Raw genomic sequence first — 19,633 nt, forward strand, 5'->3', positions numbered from 1 at the left:
CCTTGGAATCCATCTAGGAAGCAACTGACAGTCTGCCCACAGGGAGTGACCTGGCTGAAGAAGTCAGCCAGCCTGTGTGGTAAGGCAACATCAAAGACTGTAAAGCTACTGAAGTGTTAAGTTTAGTTTAGAATATGATTTGTTTTATTTCTTCCTGATCAATCTGACTTAGAATCATTAAAAACCTTTCTGTACTTAATAAACTTATTTGTTTTATCTAAAGCAGTGCATGTGGTTTGAGTGTGTATAGAGACTTCATTTAGAATGACAGAGCTGGTGCATATCAATTTCTTTGATAAATTGACTTACCAGTGAGCTTGCAGAGTCCAGCAGGCAGCACTGAACTCTGTAAGACAGCAGTTCCTAGGGTTGCATCTGGGCCTGGGGATAGTGGCTGGGGGTCATGCCATTGCATAATCCCATGAGTGACTGGCCAGAAGCACTCATTCACTAGATCAGGGACTGCTGGCTTGCAGGTGGCTGGGCGTGGGCTGATCTAGGCGTGGCGGTTCACACAGGGAGGCAAGTGCAAGACAATCCCAGGAGTGTCAGTATTGGAGTGACACAGTGATACACCAGTCCAAACTTCAGCGGGAAACTTCACAGCTATATTTCTGGAAGAAGCATGTATCCTGTACAACTCAGCACAATTCTCATGACTTGCTAACACAGGATGCACGGTTCTCTGATATCTGTGGAACTTCAAAGACTACTAATATGACTGGTGATGTAGTGATGAAAATGAGATGCATAAGGATGACAGATGGATGATGGACACAGTGAATAAGAATGTCGGGTTTTTGCTTGTATACACAAAGCAATTCCACACAGCGGGTAGGCACTTCTAGGCAGAAGAAATGAGCATGGAGCAGTGGTGTCGCATTGTAATGCAGATTAAGGTTGATGAGCATTGGCTGCAGAACTTTTGGATGTGAAAGTCCACATGCTTGGATCTGTCTGCTGAGCTCCCCCCCAGCCCTCCAGTGCAAGGACCCAGAATGCATGCTATATTGACAGTAGAAAAGTGACTAGCAATTGCATTCTGGAAGCCTTCAATCCCGATTGCTATCTGTCAATGGACAGTTTGGAGGTGGAAAATCCTCAGTAGGGGATTGTCAGCACCTCCTTCTGGTTGTTTTGAGGATTAGCTCAAGACCAGCACCTCCTGTCTACAGCTTGCACAACATCTCTGCACCTCTGCAGTCCACCTGCAGCTCCTATCACAGCCCTCCGGCCACGTCTCTGTCTGTTTCCCCTCTTTGGGGGAATTTAGCTCATAGTCCAGCCACTTCTCCAATGATTATTGGGGTGGGGACCCAGGCCTGCCCACTACTCCAGGTCCCGGCCCAGGGATCCTGTAGCTAGCAGCCTCCTGCACCTTGGATTCCTTTCACTGCTGCTATATCTCCCTGGGCCACTTTTCCATGGACCTTCCCAGCACCTTTGCCCTTCTTTGCCCCTCTTCAGTGCCTGCCACTACTGAAGGCTACACTGGACAGCTCCATCAGTGCCGCAGCAGATCTGGTGAAGACACACTCAATCGATTGCTGAGCACTTCTCCCGTCAACTCCAATATGCCACAGGAACGAGAAGCATAAGCTTTATCGATAGAAGATTGTCTCCCATCAACATGGTGTAGTGAAGACAGCACGGCTACTGAATGCAAGGTACGTTGACATCACTTACATACCTTGCATAACTTAACTTGTGTACCTTGCATTGATGGAGCAGTGCAGTGTAGACAAGCCCTCGGTCTCCGCAGCTAGCCAGGAGCCTCTCTTACTCCCCTGGTCTCTGCCAGTAGTTGCTCTGTACAAGGTGCTGCAGGTCTCTCAGCCAGCAAGAGAAACAGTTTTCACTCCTTGAACTGCAGGCAGGGACTGCCTCTTCACTGCCTTCTGAGTCCTGGTTGGCTGCTCCTCACAGCCCCTCTCCTATTGGCTGCTTTCTGCACAGCCTCTCTATGCCTCTTTTAACACCTTCTCTGCGAGTGTGGGGCAGACACCCCACCACAGAAACATTATCATCAAAGTGTGCAAAGCCATTAAGTGTATCCTGCTACACAGGACTGAGACTCTCAGCAATGTGCAGGAAATAGTAGATGGGATCTGCAGCAATGGCCCAAACTGTGCTGGGACAATAGATCGGATGCATATCCCTATTCTGGCACCATCCCATCTCACCAATGAGTACATAAATTGAAAGGGGTATTTGCCAAGGTTATGCAAGGGCTAATGGATCACCAGGAACACTTTACTGATATCTATGTGGGCTGGTCAGGAAAGGTGCATGACACTCTTATCTTTAAGAACATAGGACTTTTCTAAAAGCTGAAAGAAGGAACATTCTTCCCTGGCCAGCGCGTTCACATTGGCAATGTTGAAATGCAAGTAGTGATTCTGGGGGACTGAATCTACCCCCTTGCTCCCTGACTCATGAAGGCATAAGCTGACTGTTGCAAGGCACTCGCTATGATCAGTGTAAGTTATCAGTGAGACACGGTACACCCGATTTGCAAATCAATAAGGTTTAATATGCAAGGATTTCTTAGATAGTTCAATACAAAGCCAAAAATAATTACAAAATATCCATACTGACTAGACCCAAGGAGTTATATGTTCACTCCAGAGGCCGTTTCAGGCGTCCTACCAGGTGATCAGACCAGCAGCATCTCACAGAATCAGGTGGTGAAACATGCTCCTTTGTCTGGGTGGTGGCTTTTTATATCCTTTTTTTAATATAATCTTTATTTATTTTAGGATGTTTTAATGTTCTTTACTTTTTTATTTTTTATTATTAGTTATAACTAATATTTATATTTTTACCATGATAAATTGGAGCAAAACAACATCAGTCAATGGGAGAAGCCGTGGGAAATCTCGCCCCAGATGGTGGGAAACATCACCCCTTAACATAACATATATCAACTTCTGTCCTTGTTCATTTTTATTTATGTGCAGCTGCAAACTAACAAGTTGTATTGTGCCAAACTCACATTAGTCACTATTTGCAATAGGACGCAGAAACAGATATCACAAGGTTACTTCAGCACTCTGTTGGTTTTTGCCAATTGTAAAAAGCAGTCAGGCCACTGAGGCCAGGCCTCACAGAGTAGTCAAGCAACTCATCAGTGGTCAAGCAACTCAGTCAAGCACATCAGCCCAAGCTAGGCCTTTAACACTGGCCACCATGACAGAACCATGAAAAGATTCAGCTACTGGCTGAAGCAGTTGCAGGATGGCTGTTGAATGTGTTTTTGGTAGATTCAAGGCTCTCTGATGATGTTTAATTAGTAGATTGGATGTTAACGAGGCAAACATTCCTATTGTTATTGCTGCATGTGTATATTACATCATACTGTGAAGCAAAGTGGGGAAAGGCTACTGACATGATGGAGGGATGAGGTCAGCCTGCTGCATTTGAAAAATCACACATAATCAGACATAAGGGTTGTTAGAAAAACCTGGAGCTGTAGGTCTTAAAAGATCATTTTAACTGTCAGCCATAGCAGTGTTGTGTGATGCTTTTGTGCACTTGTGTATTTTCATGTGCATTGTTACCTGCTCTATTGATTAGAATTCCCAATTTGATGTTCTGTAGTTTGGAAAGATTCTTTCTCAGGATCAGACCCAGAATTATTAGAGTAACTAGAATGAGAACCCCAATGCGCATGAAAGAGACTCTCCTACTTAGGAAAGCCCATTGACCTAGTGATATTTTTATTAACACAGTTAGCAAAATCACAATCACACTAACCCAGCAAAGTAGGTAGAGGTAATAAAAACTGGTCAAGACATCCTGCATCTGAGCATCCACCATCCCTTGTGAAGACCTAGAACCAGTGAGCCACAAGTGGTCCTATCTCTGGCATGCCAAGAGGATCCCAACAGTTTAGGCTGTGGTTAGTCCTATTATGTGGTTCTATGGTCCCCATAAATTTTCATAAGGGTGCCTGTCTTCCTCTAAACCTCCATCTAAACTTCCTCACCCTAATAGTGCTGGGGTGCTCTCTTCTTATTGTTTATTATATAATTTACATCAACTTTTTTAGAATATATGTCAATTGGTTACCATGGCATTCCTATGGTTGAATATCTGCTGATGTTCTCATCCTAAAATATCTAAAGCTAGCAATAACTGTATGTGACAAAGTGGAGATATTCTTAATGTTTTCTCAGAATACTGTACATGTGCCTCAGCCTTCCCTATGCGTTACTCATGTCATATATTTTGGTGATGGGACCAGGGTGTGTGATCATTGCAGAGACCACTAGAGGACAGGTGGGCATTTGTCTAGCTGCACATACACACACAACAGGACCCCTCTTCCCTTGGGCTAATTGGCTGCAACAGGTTGCAAAGGTTGTGGCAGGCAGAAACAATGAGGGGTGACTACCTTGCCTGAGAAAGAGACAAAAGACTGAGGAGAGGTAAGGGGGCAGGTCTGAGGTTGGCGGAAGGACTGGCCAATCCCCTGTTGGAGATCCCCATGAGCAGAGCCCAAAAATGGGGCTCTGGAACTTCCCCAGTTGGTCATTGCTGTAACTTTTTGATTCATCTGCTAACTTAGTCTATTCTGTTCTGTAATCCTGAGACCTAATAAACTCTTCTGGTCTCCACACTGGCTGTGAATAGTTTCTGACTATGAGGGGGATGCATAGTACCTTTAGGGGCAGGTAAAGAGCTCCCCAGGCATCGGGGACTCACTGCAGAGAGCTCACGGCGGAACAGGAGTGTTGAACGCTCCAAGGCCAGATTTGGGAGGCAGCTGCACTGGTGTGAGGGGCCCTGAGGGGAGACCTGTAGAGCCCTGCGTGGATACAAAAATGTGGATCTGCATCTGTGAGAATCAATTAATCTCTAACCCATCATCCATCCACAGTCTCTCTTTTATATAACATCCACACATGCACAATCCTTGCAGTTCTGAGCCCCACAATTGGAGGCCAGCCCTGCTGCAGCCACCGCTTCAGATCAGCTGTTCAGGGGCCAGCCCCTCCAGGCAGCTGTCGAACAGATGATTGGTGGGGCCCCATGGAGCAGCTAATGGATCAGCTAATGGATGGTCCATGTGGGAGGAGGGGGACACCAAACAGCTGATGGGCAGCCAGCCCCTGGGGCCACAGCCAAACAGCTAATGGACAGCCAGCCCCTACCCCTGGATCTAAAAGTGGAGGAAGCAGCAGCAAAGGCTATGACAGCTGCTTCCCCACCTTTAAAATCCACATCCAATCCACCATCCAAAAAAAATGGTCCACAGATATAAAGATGATTATTTGCAGGGCTCTAGAGACATGCATCATTAAAGTCCTGTCTGGCTTCACCCCAAGTAGTTCCAGAGCACCGTTCCTGTAGAACTCCATCACACTGGTCTTCTACAGTTACCTATCAAGAATTTCACTACACTTGTTTATTATAGCATTCTGTCTCGAGCTATCTAATAATCTAAAGTTACTCATGGTTAGCTGCTTATCCTAAGGCTTCTTAAGTCTTATGCTCAGTTTGGCTTAGCTATTGTTTTACAGGCTTTCAGGCCATTACTGCCTTTCCTTATATCTATATCTTACCTACCTTTACCCTTAGGCTACAAGTCCTCCCACCTCTTTTGATGGAATTATGTGGTTTTTTTTAAAAAGCCATCACACATATCTAAGGCCTTACCAGATCTTGATGAGGAAGATCAGGAATTTCATAGGCTGTGACTGACTGTCTGGGATGAACAGTTGCATGGGGTGTTCTGATACTTTGGAATATAGATGTATATCAGGTAGGAAAAATAACTTGCAACTATGGCAGAGTCGGTGAAATATCTTTGCCTGGAGGTCTTCTGACCTGGGCCCTACCTAAGGTTAGGATGCTGCAGCATGCCTGAAGGCTGAGTCACTGCAGGCTCTGCTTACAGAATGAGTCAGTGCAGCTGAGTTACTGCAACATGCCTGAACAATAAGTCATTGCAGGCTCTATTGGCAAGGTGAATCATGGCAGCTATGGAAGCATTGGGGATGGATAGCCATAAGTCTGTCCACACTTTAAAGCCCCTCCTCCCCCAGCTTATAGGGAGGAACCACCAGACCTAGGCATCAAATAATTTCAGGGGACAGCAAATAAATAGGGACAGGAGTGAGGGTCACAGGTATAAAATCAGGGATGCAGATGGGAACATGGAGCAGAGAAACCCGGACAGCTCCCACTGCGCCTCAAAAGCATCCAGGGAGTCAGAGGAACTCTTTCTAGAGACATGACTTGAGGGAGGATCATAAATAGGCCCCGCAGTCACAGAGCACCACCCCTTCCCCCAGCTTTCTCTTCCTGGTAGGGTGGATGGCAACTTTGGCCAGCACCCGGACATTGACGAGGAGGTCTCACAACTTAATGGAGCCATGAATGGGGCGGGCACAGAGCAGGAAGTGCAGGGAAAAGTGCAGCCAGAACATGAGGATAAAGTTCTGGAGGAGCCAGAAAAGGAGCTGCAATCGGGCACATTCGCGGTAGATACACACCAGGGTCTCCCTCACGCCACAAAAGGGACAAGTGTCAGGGAAGAGAGAACTGCGCCAGGTACATGCCCATATTCATGGCTCTATGAAGCAACCACCAACTAATATCCCTGGCAGGCCATGGGACCAGGATGGAATATGGACCAGCCTACCAAGGTTCTTCATTCTCCACGGATGGTAGGAAATCCCACCACTTGGTGTTGGGACAGGACATGAATCATGGCAGCTGAGTGAGCAGCTCTGGTCTGGCCGTAGGTTTGTCTCACACTCTGACCAGCTTCCAGAAGCAGTTCCTGGAGTTTTTCTGACCAGGGCTGTACTGGATCTCTGCAGGAGTCCTGAGATTTCCTCTGTGGGAGGGCAAACAGGCCCAAGTTTGCATCTGCAGCCAGATCCAGCAGAGTCTCTGCAGAGACTTCTTTATCGTGCAGGCAATCAGGCATGGAGTGTGCTGGTGCACACCTTCCTCCATCAGCTCCAGGACAACCGGCAGCTCTTTTACTTCCATCCAAGAGGTCTCCCACAAGACCTGTCTGAGCTTCCAGTCTTTTACTAGGACTTCCTCAGGACCTGGAAGCTGATCTCAGTGACCAGATCCATAGCGGCTGCCAAGGGGGAGGACCTCCTCACAGAACCTGCTACCCAACTCCCATCTCCGTATGCAGGTGGTGTAGTCCCCTTTGGTGCACCAGAGTTTGGTCCTGGCTGGTGCCACCAGACTTGGAAACCTCGTGGACTACAGTTGGAGAGACTGGATGGACCCCGTGGTGCTTGGCCAGCATGTGGAGCTCTCCACCCTGTGCATCCCCTGCCATGTACTCCAGGAGGAGAGGGCAGCGTTGCTTTCTGCTTCTGCCACTTTCCTTGAATCGGTCCTGTGGGAGTGTGCTCCCAAGCCCTGGCCCTTTGGAACTCATCAAGCCCTGTTCCATTAGCCTCACAGCCAGCTGCACAACACCTATTCATTATGTTTACAAACCACACACAGAAAACATCTGTAAACGTTCATGCTTCACACCATCCACTTCCTTGCCCTTATGTCCGACCCTGACATCAAGTAGCCACCTAAGGAGGGTGAGGAACCCTGGTGGGCCAGTCTGTTCTCCATTCTGGTTCCACAGCCTGCCAGGGATATGAGGTGGTCGCTCCTCCATGGGGCTGTGAACCCGGGCTTGTACCTGGCACAGTTCATTAATTCTCCTGAGATCTGTCCCTTTTGTGGTGAGCAAGAAACCTTGGCACACATTTACATAGGGCACATCAAGTTGCAACCCCTCTTCTGGCTCTTCCAGAACTTCCTGAGGTTCTGGCTGCACTTCTCCCCACACCTTCTCACTTAATTATACCCCATCCATGGCCCCAAAAAGTTGTGGGATCTCCTTGTCACCGCCTCCTGATGCTGGCCAAGATGGCCATCCATCATACCAGGAGGCGGAAGCTGGATGGGAATGCTCTGAGACTATAGGGTCTATTTCCATCCCTAATCCAATCAAGTCTCAAGGAAGCTCCACTGGGCCAGTATGTGTCATGCCGCCTGGCATGGGTCACAGCTAAGAATGCCAAATTCTGGACAAACTGTAAGAAACAGGGCAGACATCCCAAAACTGGTAGTATATTCTATAATTAGATTTCACCAAGCCCATAACAAAAGTGAGCTCCTATATCACTATATTGGTTAACAAGAGGCCAAAACACAGTCCCCTTAGGCATTCCAGCCCCTGGCTTTCCACCTGACAACTGGACTTTTGTGATAAATGATTATTAAAACCAGAAATCACATAATAGGTTCTTCCAACTCCAAGGAGCTGACCACTGATCCCAGGGCAATATATGCTTTAGATCAGTGGTTCTTAACCTTGTTGGAGGTACTGAACCCCGCAAGTTTCATACGTGCATTCACCGAACCCTTCATAGTTGGAAAAATAAAATGTTTTTTTTTTCAAATTCAAAACATAGATATATATATATTTTATTAGTGCACAAAATGAACCATGCATCAGTTGCACATAAAATCACTGTGTTCAAAGAACAAAACCAACAAAACATGAATGTCACACAAAAACAAAAACATAACTCAATGAATATTTACTGCAAATCAATGTGACTTTTGCTGTTGCCTTTCAGAGACAAGTTCAGAAATGCGCGGCTTCACCTTGGCAAGTGCCACTCTCATATCATTTTCGCAACAAAGTCTGTTCCTTTTCTTCGTTTTTATGTCTACCATCCTCGAAAAGGATTGCTCGCAAAGATATGTTGTAACAAACGGTATGAGTATCTCAAGGGCTTTCTTAGCAATAAGAGGGTACGGTACGATTTGGTGACACCAAACCGTTGAGAGCGTTGTTGTTCTGAAGAGCTGCTGTTGAACCTGGCTCTGCTGAAGTTCAATGATTTCGTTGAGGTACTCATCATTGACATCTGCTGTCGCAACACTAAACGTGAACGGCTGTCTCACCCATGCTGGATATGACTCTCTGGTGGGGAAGTATCCGTCGAGAGACTTTGCGAGCTCATCTAAGTGCATGGCAATTGCTTGCTTCAGTTCCCCGGGTACAGAAATGTCTCCGATTCCAGACACGTCTTCGATCTTACTTACACAGTCGTCCAGCAGGGGAAAGTTTGCGAAGTTATCATTCTCTGTTCGTCGTTTCCATAACGGTAGCTTTTTTTGAAAAGCCTTCAGGTTTTCTTCCGCTTCGATGATGTTGACTCCACCCCCCTGCATCTGTTGATTGAGATGATTGAGAGCATTGAAGATATTGGCCATGTACGCCAAAATGAGAATGAACTCAGAATTTTCGAAGCAATCTGCATGACAATGTTGGTGCTCTCGCAAAAACAGGGCTAATTCCACACGCATGGCAAAAACACGATTCAGCACCTTTCCCCGGGATAACCACCGAATGTTAGAATGGTACAGAAGTACCTCGAATTCAGAGCCCATTTCATTACACAGCTCTTTGAAGATGCAGTGCTTCAGAGCACTATTTCGCACATAGTTCACACATTCCACTACAATTTTTAATACTTCTGCCAGTTTTGGAGGCAAGGTTTTTGTTGCCAACGCATGCCTGTGCAGAACACAGTGCGTAACAATGATGTGTGGAGCATCGACTTTCACCAGCGCACCAAAACCAGAGTTTCGTCCCAGCATGGCTGGAGCTCCATCCGAACAAATTGCAGAAACCATATCCCACGAAAGATCATTGTCTCTGAAGAAGTCATCCACAAGTTTCTTCATGTCGGCTGCCTTAGTTGTTGTTGTAAGAGGCTTACAAAATAAAAAATCTTCCTTTATCATGTCGTCTTTCACATAGCGCACAAATACAACAAGCTGGCTTAGATTGGAAACATCGGTGGTCTCGTCGAGTTGGAGGCTGAATTTTGCTGGGCTTGATATCAGATCTGCAACTACTTGAGCCAAGATGTCATTGCTCATGTCATCTATTCTGCTGCTGATGGTGTCATTTGAAAGAGGAATTTGGGACAACTTATTTTCAGCAGCTTTTCCCAGCATGATATTCGCCATCTTCAACGCAGCTGGTTTTACGAGTATTTCACCAATGGTGTGTGGTTTTCCCTGCTTTGCGATCAGGTACGCAACTTCGTATGATGCTGTTAAGATTGGTTTGTCGATGGGTACAAAGCCGAGAACAGGCAGAGTAGCCCTTTCATCGAATCTGGCTCTCTTCACCTTGAATTCAGCAAGCGTTGTGTTCTTGTATTTCCCATCTCCATGCAGCTTTAGGAAGTGTTCCCTTAGTTTTGCCGGTGCTAGACTAGAATTGCTCAACTTGGCATTGCAAATCATGCATTGAGGACGCTGACTCCCATCACATTCCGTTATACACGTGAATCCATATTGTACGTATTCGTCCGACCACTTTCTTTTTTTGCTCGACATAGTACGAAGGGATTGGAATATTAAAAAGGAAATCACAAATGATGTACAATCACGACAGTCACAAGTCGACTACTGAGCGACCAAGTTCTCTGCAGCACAGATATCAAGGCCAAGCGAGCAGCCAATGATGGCCGTGCGGAGCGTGACGTCACGAATCATACGAGTGGGGTGAACGGCAGGGCTGCCAGGTCATGCCATGTATGGCATTTTTTGCCATAAATTACGCAACAAATTTTAGAATTTGACATAAATATTCGTCAGTATCCTTCAGTTTCTTATGGTGAAACATTGAAAATGCCATAAAAGTATTGTGTGAATGCCAAAAGTATATTAATGCACCTGGCAACCCTGGTGAACGGAATGGACACACACACACCTCCGCCAAACCCCTGAGACTGACTCACCGAACCCCTGGGGTTCGATCGAACTCAGGTTAAGAACCACTGCTTTAGATCTTACCCAAAATCACGCTGATAACCAATCCTTTAGTAATTAAAAACTCAAGGAAGGGAGTTATTATGGGGTTAAAATAAATCATATACATTACAGTTGATTTCGGAGTCTGTAGATCAGGATAAAAGCAGTGATGGTAATTCTGCTAACTTGCAATAAGTCTCTCTGGATCACCCAAAAGATTGGGGTCATCAGTCCTTTGTTCAAAGCTTCCTTCTTGTTAGAAAATCACAGTCCAGAGAAATGGAGCAGGATTGAAGACAAAGACGTTGTCACAGTCTGCATTTATACTCTCAGCCCATGTGCATGGAACAGCACTGGGTCAAACAGGGAGTCCTGGGTCACATGCGCATGGAAAGTTACTGGCACAAATATTAAATCCTGAGTCACACGTGCCTTGCTGAGTCATGAGGCAGTCATTGTTTATGTGCTGTCCGAAGAGTCCTCAAGAAGGGTCCATCCCTGGAATTCCTGCTTGTCCTTAACGGGCCATCAAGCAGCACATAAACAAAGACCAGTATAATTGTGTAGTGAGCTATGGTTGAAAAGACTAAGAGTGGAGTGAAAGTATGTATAGAATTGGGTGTGAAATATAAGTATTGAATGCCTGAAGTGGGTGTAAGAGGGCTCAAGAGGCAATGTGTCTGTGCACAGTTATGCAAACCAACACATGCAAGTAAAAAGATATTACTGCAATCTACCAGGGTTGTTTTTGTTTCAGATGCTGGCACGGATGTCTTTATGCCAGTTGGGATTTTCCACTTTACATGGTGAATTCTTCACTGGCCTTGTCTGACTGGTCTAAGGCTACATACATGCAAATTAGCAGATTGGAGAATCTGGCCCAGTAACTTTATAATTTTATTTTCCCAAAGCTAACCTCTGCACAACTTTGAGAGGCATTTAAGCCAGTCAGCTAGGCATTATGCATGCATCATTCTGTCAGTTGGCCAGTTTGCTTGACCAGTTTTATCACTCTAAGTTCCTAGTCATCCCCACTCCATTATTCCAAGGTCTTTTGGACAGTGTTATCTGGTCCCCAAGCACAGAACTACTTCTCTTTTCTTTCCCACTCCCTGCTTGGCTGCTTTAGGCATGCAAGCCTAGCTTGCAATAAGTCTCTCTGGATCACCCAAAAGATTGGAAGTCATCAGTCCTTTGTTCAAAGCTTCCTTCTTGTTAGAAAATCATAATCCTATACTTTACAGCAACAGATAATAGGTGAGGGTTGGCTTCCTGATCCCCTGTAGAAGGGGTGTGTTTAGAAAAGTTGAGCAACAACAACCTAATAAAACACTTGTAATACATACACACAGACACAAGGTGGTAGCACAGAATGCACAGGATAGCATATCGAGCTATTAGGACATTGCAGTATGCAAAATGTTAAGGCAGTCAGTCCCACATAGTGTGAGGCAGAAGACTGACGTCTATGATTCTCTTAGTCAAACTCCCTTTTTGTTTTGTCACACCAATGAAACTTCAGCTATATTACCCAGATAACTGCATTCAAAACTAGAAAAAAGGGCCTAGCTTCAGATCACAATGTAAGAATAATAATAGTGAAATGTGAGTTTTGTAATGCATTTATGCTACTAATTTGTTTTATTAATTTATTTTGCTATAAAAAAAATACACATTTGCAAACAAACTGATTGGAGAAAATTCAGACAAAGAGAATTCCCTTGCATGCACACAGAACAATTATGGGAAAGCTTTAAAAGGAAAACAATAGTGTTGCAACGAGGACCAAAGTGACCAGTTATCATTATTTAGACCAAAAATAAAAAAGTAGGTTAATATAGTGAAATCATATTGTACTACAAATATATGGAAATCTTAATTGAGAAAAATCTGTCTCATGATTCAGTGACCTCCATATTCTGGTCATTGGGAGTAATTACTTCTACCTCAAAGCTTAGTTGTATGTGTAAATTCATTATTGCTTGTGAAGAGCTCAGATACAATAGTGATGACAGCCTAGCTAGAAAGTTTTGCAAACAAACTGCTAAAATAATTTGGGATTATGTAAAATTTAGCCAAGACAAGGGAAATTTTTTATTGGATAAAGGGCAGACAAAATGTAGCAAGTTGATACAGAATATACACCAGCCAGAATAAAGATAAGTTCAGTCCTGTCAGTAGCATACATCTTCCCCTCTGTTTTAACTGTTCACAGCAATATTTATAGTTATTCTCCCACACAGAGTTTACTGGACAAACCAATCAGCATTGCCATGCTTTTGTCCAGCCATGTAAAATAACACTGAAATCATCTCAGGCAATTTTTTTCAACTATCTGGCATAGTGCCTCTCAGGATGCTTGAATTTTAAAAGCAATTGTATAATGAATGATCTATCATGGCCAAAAATTATCTTCCACAGAGATAACAGTGAAGTTAGTCAGTAAATTTAATTACTGCCAAAAGGTTTAATCTAGTTGTGCAATAATTTTTCTCTGCAGAATTTAAACTATTGCTTTAATAATTCACCACCTTTCGGTTTTCTTCCTGTTCTTGGGCTCAACCTGAGCCAAATACATAAACACTTGCAACTGTGTCTTAACATGAAGGAGGCTTTAAAACATGGTGTGATATAGCGAGGGCAGAAGACAGTAGGAGATTGGTCCTATTTGTAACCCGGGAAGTGGGTGGGCTTTGGCCCCTCCCCCAGCCTAAGGAGAGGAGTCACTGGACCCAGGAGACAACTAATGACGGGGGACAACTAATGAAAAAAGCAAGGAGGGGCGTGGGGGTCACAGGGTCAAAAAAAGGAAACCAGAGGGGGACACCGAGCAGAGAACCCCGGACAGCGCCCACTGCTCCCGGAAGGCGTCAAGGGAGCCAGCGGACGCTGCCCAGAGGAACTCTGCCCGGATACATGAGCACACGAGGGAACGGAAATAGGCCCCACATTCGCAGAGCGCCCCCCCAGCCAACCTCCTCTCCCTGGTCTTGTAGATAGCCAGTTTGGCCAGGGCTAGGAGGAGGTTAACCAGGAGGTCCCGCGACTTTGTGGGGCCACGGATAGGGTGTGTATAAAGGAACAGGTGCGGGGAGAAGTGCAGCCAGAACCTCAGCAAGAGGTTCTGGAGGAGCCGGAACAGGGGCTGCAACCTGGCGCACTCAAGGTAGACATGCGCCAGGGTCTCCCTCACGCCACAGTAGGGACAGGTGTCGGGACGAGGGGTAAACCGCGCCAAGTACACGCCCGTGCTCACGGCCCCACGAAGGACCCGCCAACTGATGTCCCCGGTGGGCCGCGGAGTCAAGGTGGAGTACAGACTGGCCCACCAGGGGTCCTTGCCCTCCGCAGGTGGTAACAGGTCCCGCCACTTGGTGTCAGGGCAGGACACGAGGGCGAGGAAGTGAAGGGTGTGGAGCACGAGCATGTAAAGATGGTCCCTCGGCGCGGTTTGAAAAAGAACCAGCTGCAACTCGTGCAGCCAGCTCGGGGCGTAGGGGGAGGAAGGCCGGAGGGGCTCACGGGGCCGGGGCCCGATGGAGAGCACCGGAGGGCCGGGAGTGAGGGGGGGGCGGGGACCACCCTCTCGCAAGACCCGCTCGAGGTAGACCCGAGCAGCAGGGAGCAAGGCTGCCTTCACCTCCTGGAGTACGCGCCGGGGGGTGTGAAGGGTGGAGAGCCCCATGCGCCGAGCCAGCGCCTGGGGTTCCACCCAGTCCCCCCGGTCGTAGTCCAGGAGATCTCCGATCTTGGTGACTCCCGCCAGGACCAGCTGTGATACGACCCGTGCCCAGGGTAGCCAACTGACAATGCCAAGGTCAGGGCAGGCTGCAAAAGGAGAGCGGATTCTCCTCACGCTGGTGGGTGACACTGAAGCCCGGCTTTCCAACCAGCTACGAACTGCTTCTGATTACCCCACACTGGATATCATGAAGCCAGTCCACAAATGCCCACAGCCCCCTTCACTGCATTTCAGCTCCAGGCTCCCAAATCAGCACCAGGTCCAGTAAAGAGACCAGTTACTAGAACTCTCTGCTCTTTACTAAAAAGGTTCCCTCTGACCCCAAAGGGTCAGCCACAGCACCAGATCAATATAAGTTTGGATCTTACCTAAAATACCACGCTGTAAACTAAAGGTTTATTGTAAAAAGAAAGAAATAAACCATGAGAGAAATGTTAAAGGGTTAAAGTAAATCACAGATATACAAATGATTAAAAGTCCATACACTTCAGGTTTCTGGAAGAAATGTGGATTTGCAGGCTTGGATAGTTTCCTCTGGTTCACATCCAGTACCTGGATGGGTCTGAGTCCTTCGGTTCAGCTGCAAGATGAATTGATCCAGAGATAGGTGTATGTCTGCAGACTGGACAGGAACAAAGACAAAATGGTTTCTCTGGCTTGATCTTATATATCCTCTGTCTTTCTGCCATGTGGCCTGTGAACTTTGCTGGAGCTAAAATGGAGTCCAGAGTCATATGGGCCAATCCTGGTGACTCTTCAGGTGTGCCTGGGGTCCAGTCACGTAAGCAGGTTCTGGTGACTCAGTGGTGATGCTGGCTTCTTTCTCTGGGCCCCTCGCACCTGGGAAGGCCTTAATGGGCCATTACGCTGGCCATTGTTCTGCAGCCTTCCTATCTGGGGTGTTGCCCAGGCAGCACAATTGAAACACAGACATCTCAAATACATCTATAACTTCCCTTTCACATATTACACATGGAAATAAGTAATATTCTCTTACTTAGCATATCATAACCTTCCTAACCACACCTGGCATGGCATATCCCACATGGATTATTATGATTCTGCCATGCTGATGTCACACAATATACTAACTGCCCCCCCTCTCAAGTCAGCCCGCATGACACCAGCCTCCGGCGCACCGAGAGGGTCTCCGCCACCTGCACACGAAGGTGGGGGTTGTGTAGCAGGGGCTCTGCGAGGAGATCCGCCCCCTCGGTGGCCACAAGGGGCCTGGAGACCGCAAACAGCCTCCAGGCCCAGAGGAGGTCCCGGTAGAAGACCAGCAGCTCGGAGAGGTCTCGCGGAAGACCTCTCGGATGGAGATAAAGGAGCTGCCGGTCGTATCGGAGCCCCCAGAAGCAGCGGAGGAAGGTATGCGCCAAGTGGCTCCACGCCGGACTACCTGCACAATAAAGGAGTCTCTGCAGGGCCTGGAGGCGGAAGGTATGGACCTGGCTGCGGAGGCAGCACAGGCCCTGCCATCCCTCCTCCAGGGGAAGACTCAGAATCCCTGCAGAGACCCAGTGCAGTCCTGGCCAGAAGAACTCCAGAACGGTCGTCTGGAGGTGGGCCAGGAAACCCGGGGGCGGGGCCAGGGTGTTAAGCTGGTGCCAGAGCACGGACAGGACTAGCTGGTTGAGCACCAGCGCCTGCCCCCGAAGGGAGAGGCACCAGAGCAGTCCCGTCCATCTCCGCAGCCACTCAGACACCTTGCCCTCCAAATTGTGCCAGTTCTCCGCCGGGGAGGGATGGGTGGCGGAAAGGTAAACGCCCAGATAGAGCAGCGGACCCGCGCTCCACCGGATGTCTTGAAGCACAGGTGGGAGGGAGCTCGCCCACCACCCGGTCCCTACCATCAGACCAGAACTCTTGACCCAGTTGACCCGGGCGGAGGAGGCTGCCGAGTAGACAGCCAGGCAAGCCTCCAACCGCACCAGGTCGCCCGGGTCCTGGACCGCGAGGAGCATGTCGTCGGTGTACGCTGACAAGACCAACCTCAGTTCTGGCTCGCGGAGCACCAACCCTGTCAACCTCCGACGGAGGAGACAGAGGAAGGGCTCGATGGCCAGAGCATACAGCTGGCCCGACAGCGGACAGCCTTGACGCACCCTGCGCCCAAAGCTGACCGGTTCGGTCAGGGTCCAGTTGAGCTTGACCAAACACTCCACGGAGGCGTACAGCACCTGGAGAAAGTCCACAAAGCGGGGCCCGAAGCCGAATGCCCGCTGGGTGCCCAGGAGATACCCGTGGTCCATCCGGTCGAACGCCTTCTCCTGGTCCAGGGACAGGAGGGCGAATGACAGACCGTCCCTACACCCGAGCTCCAAGAGATCCCAGACCAGATACAAGTTATCAAAGATGGTCCGGCCCGGGACGGTGTAGGTCTGGTCGGGATGGACCACGTCCTGCAGCACGGACCGCAGCCGCAGCGAGATGGCCTTGGCTATGATTTTATAGTCCGTTCTGAGGAGCGAGACGGGACGCCAATTCCGAAGGTCACGGAGGTCCCCCTTCTTAGGCAGGAAGGTGAGCACGGCCCGCCTGCACGAAAGGGGGAGCGCTCCGCCGCCTTCGGACTCGGCCCAGACGATGACGAGGTCCGGGCCGAGGACGTCCCAGAACAAGCGGTCGAACTCCACGGTCAGCCCGTCCATGCCCGGAGATTTATTAGTGGGCATGAGGCGGAGGGCCGCCGAGAACTCAGCCAGAGTGAGAGGTAACTCCAGCTGGTCCCGGTCGCCCGTGCTGACCGTGGGTAGTTCAGTCCAGAGCATCCTGTGGGTGGCGACGTTAGTCGGATCCGGGGAGAAAAGGTCAGCGTAGAAGGCCCTGGTCCTGCCATGCATCTCCACTGTATCCGTGAGGGGGGCGCCGTCGGCCGCCAAAAGGCAGATGACGTGCTTCCGGGCCCCCCTCCGTTTCTCCAAGGCATAGAAGAAGCGGGAGCCGCGGTCCATCTCCCGAAGGAGACGGATGCGGGATCGAACAAAGGCGCCCCGAACCCGGAGGTCTTCGAGGGCCCGGAGCTCCTTCCGCTTCTCCCGGCACGCTCCGCAGAGGGACGGATCACAGGCGCTGGCGGCCAGACGCCTCTCCATCTCTAAGACCTCCCACTCCAGCTGCTCTATCCCCGCATCACTCCGCCGGCTGGCCCCCCGAGTGTAGTCATGGCAGAAGAGCCGGGCGCGCACCTTCCCCACGTCCCACCATCGCCGCGCCGAGGGAAAGGCGCGCCTCTGCTCCCGCCAGGCCAGCCAGAACTCCCGGAAGGACGCCACGAAGCCCACGTCCTCCAGCAGGCTGTTGTTGAAATGCCAGTAGGCCGGCCCCGGCCTCTCCGCGGTGAGAGGGGCCGTCATGGACACCAAATGGTGATCCGATAAGGGGGCCGGCCATACGCTGGAGGAGTGGGCCCATGAAAGGTGGTGATGAGAAATATAAATGCGGTCCAACCAGGAGTGGCGCGACCGGTGTTCCCCCACCCGGACAAAAGTGAAGGTGACAACGTCGTCCGGGTGGTGGTCGCACCAAACGTCCACCAGTGAGTGATGGTCTATAATCTCCCGGAGGACATCCGCGGCGGCCAGGCACTGCTCGGTCCCCATGCGGTCGCGTTCCTCGAGGGTGGTGTTGAAATCCCCGCCCAGGACCAGGCACTCGTGAGGATCCAAGGTGCCGAGGAAGGCGGACGCCTGCTGAAAGAAACGCACCCTCTCCGAGCCCAATGTCGGGGCATAGGCATTGACCAGATTCAACGCCAGCCCCTCCATACGGACCCGGAGGTGCAGCAGGCGACCCGGCACGACCTCGGCAACCCCCAGCACCTCGGGCCATAGGTCGGGAGAGAACAGGGTGGCCACTCCGCCCGCGTGGGCGGAGAGATAACTAAAGAACACCCTGTCCCCCCACTCCAGCCGCCAAACAGCCTTGGCGGCTGGATCCGTATGGGTCTCCTGCAGGAACACTACCGAGTACCCTCCCTCCCGCAGGAAGGAGAGCACTTGGTTCCTGTGGAGACCCATCCTACAGCCCCTGGCGTTCAGGGTGGCGAAGACTGTGGGAGCCATGAGGAGGGCTGGGGAGGATCCTCACTGGCAGGAATGCTGGCGGCCCCCGTCAGGCCCCGCAGCAATCCATCACCGACCCCGAAGGCCAGAAGGGAGTCACGGAAGCTGAGGGCCCGTCGGTAGGTGGCAGCGTCCTGCCGCCCGGTCCCTTTCCCCTCCTTCAGGATAGCCCTCACGGACCGGAGGACGAGATGGAAATCCCCCCAGTGCTGCAGGGCGAGCTGCACCCGATTCCTGGCCCCACGACAGTCGGCCAGGAAGGTCCGCAGCTCATCCCTCAGCGCCCCGGGGGCCGGGGTAGAAGACTCCGGGCCGTCCTCCGGCTGGGGCCCTGCAGCGGCCCCGTGGCCAACAGAGACGGGCAGACAAGGGGCGGAGCCCCGACGCGGCGCCGATGGCATGGGCGCCGCGCTGCCCGCCGCAACCCCCGGCACAAGGAGAGGCGGCAGAGGGAAGACAGCAGCCCCAGATGGAAGGGAAAAGTCAAATACCGCCTCCTGGGAGTCGGCAGATGGCAGAGGGAATGGCACAACCCCAGGGGCGGTAACAATCTGGGAGCTGGGCAGGGGAGGGACAGGAACGGAATCAGGGGCAGGAATGGTGTCAGGGCCGGGGGCGGGATCAGGGACCGAGGCGGGGGCGGGGCGAGGATCAGGGGCCCCAGGGGCAGCCCCGCCAGGACATGACTCCGCCGTGCCCAACACAGGGGTCAGGGGCATAGGGTCAGGAGGGGGGCCCTCTCCGACACTTGGCCCGGGCGCCAGGATGAGCTCGGCGCCCGCAGCCCCCGCGAAAGACAGGGGGCGGCTCAGGTCAGGGCCCCCAGGAGGGGTGAGAGACAGCTGCCCTGCCTCAGATGCCCTGGGGCTCGGCTGCTTGGCGCTGGCCGTCGCCTCAAAAGGCCCGGCGGCCGCTGATGGTAAGCCGGCCACAGCCGGGCAAACAGGGGTGTCGGGTGGTGGCAGCTCAAGGGCAGGAACAGCTGTCTGGGGAAGAGGAGAAGGAG

The sequence above is a fragment of the Emydura macquarii genome, unplaced genomic scaffold, assembly GCF_026122565.2.
Source record: "Emydura macquarii macquarii isolate MOO-44397 ecotype Brisbane River unplaced genomic scaffold, CSIRO-AGI_Emac_v2 contig_320, whole genome shotgun sequence".
Taxonomy (NCBI): Eukaryota; Metazoa; Chordata; order Testudines; family Chelidae; genus Emydura; species Emydura macquarii.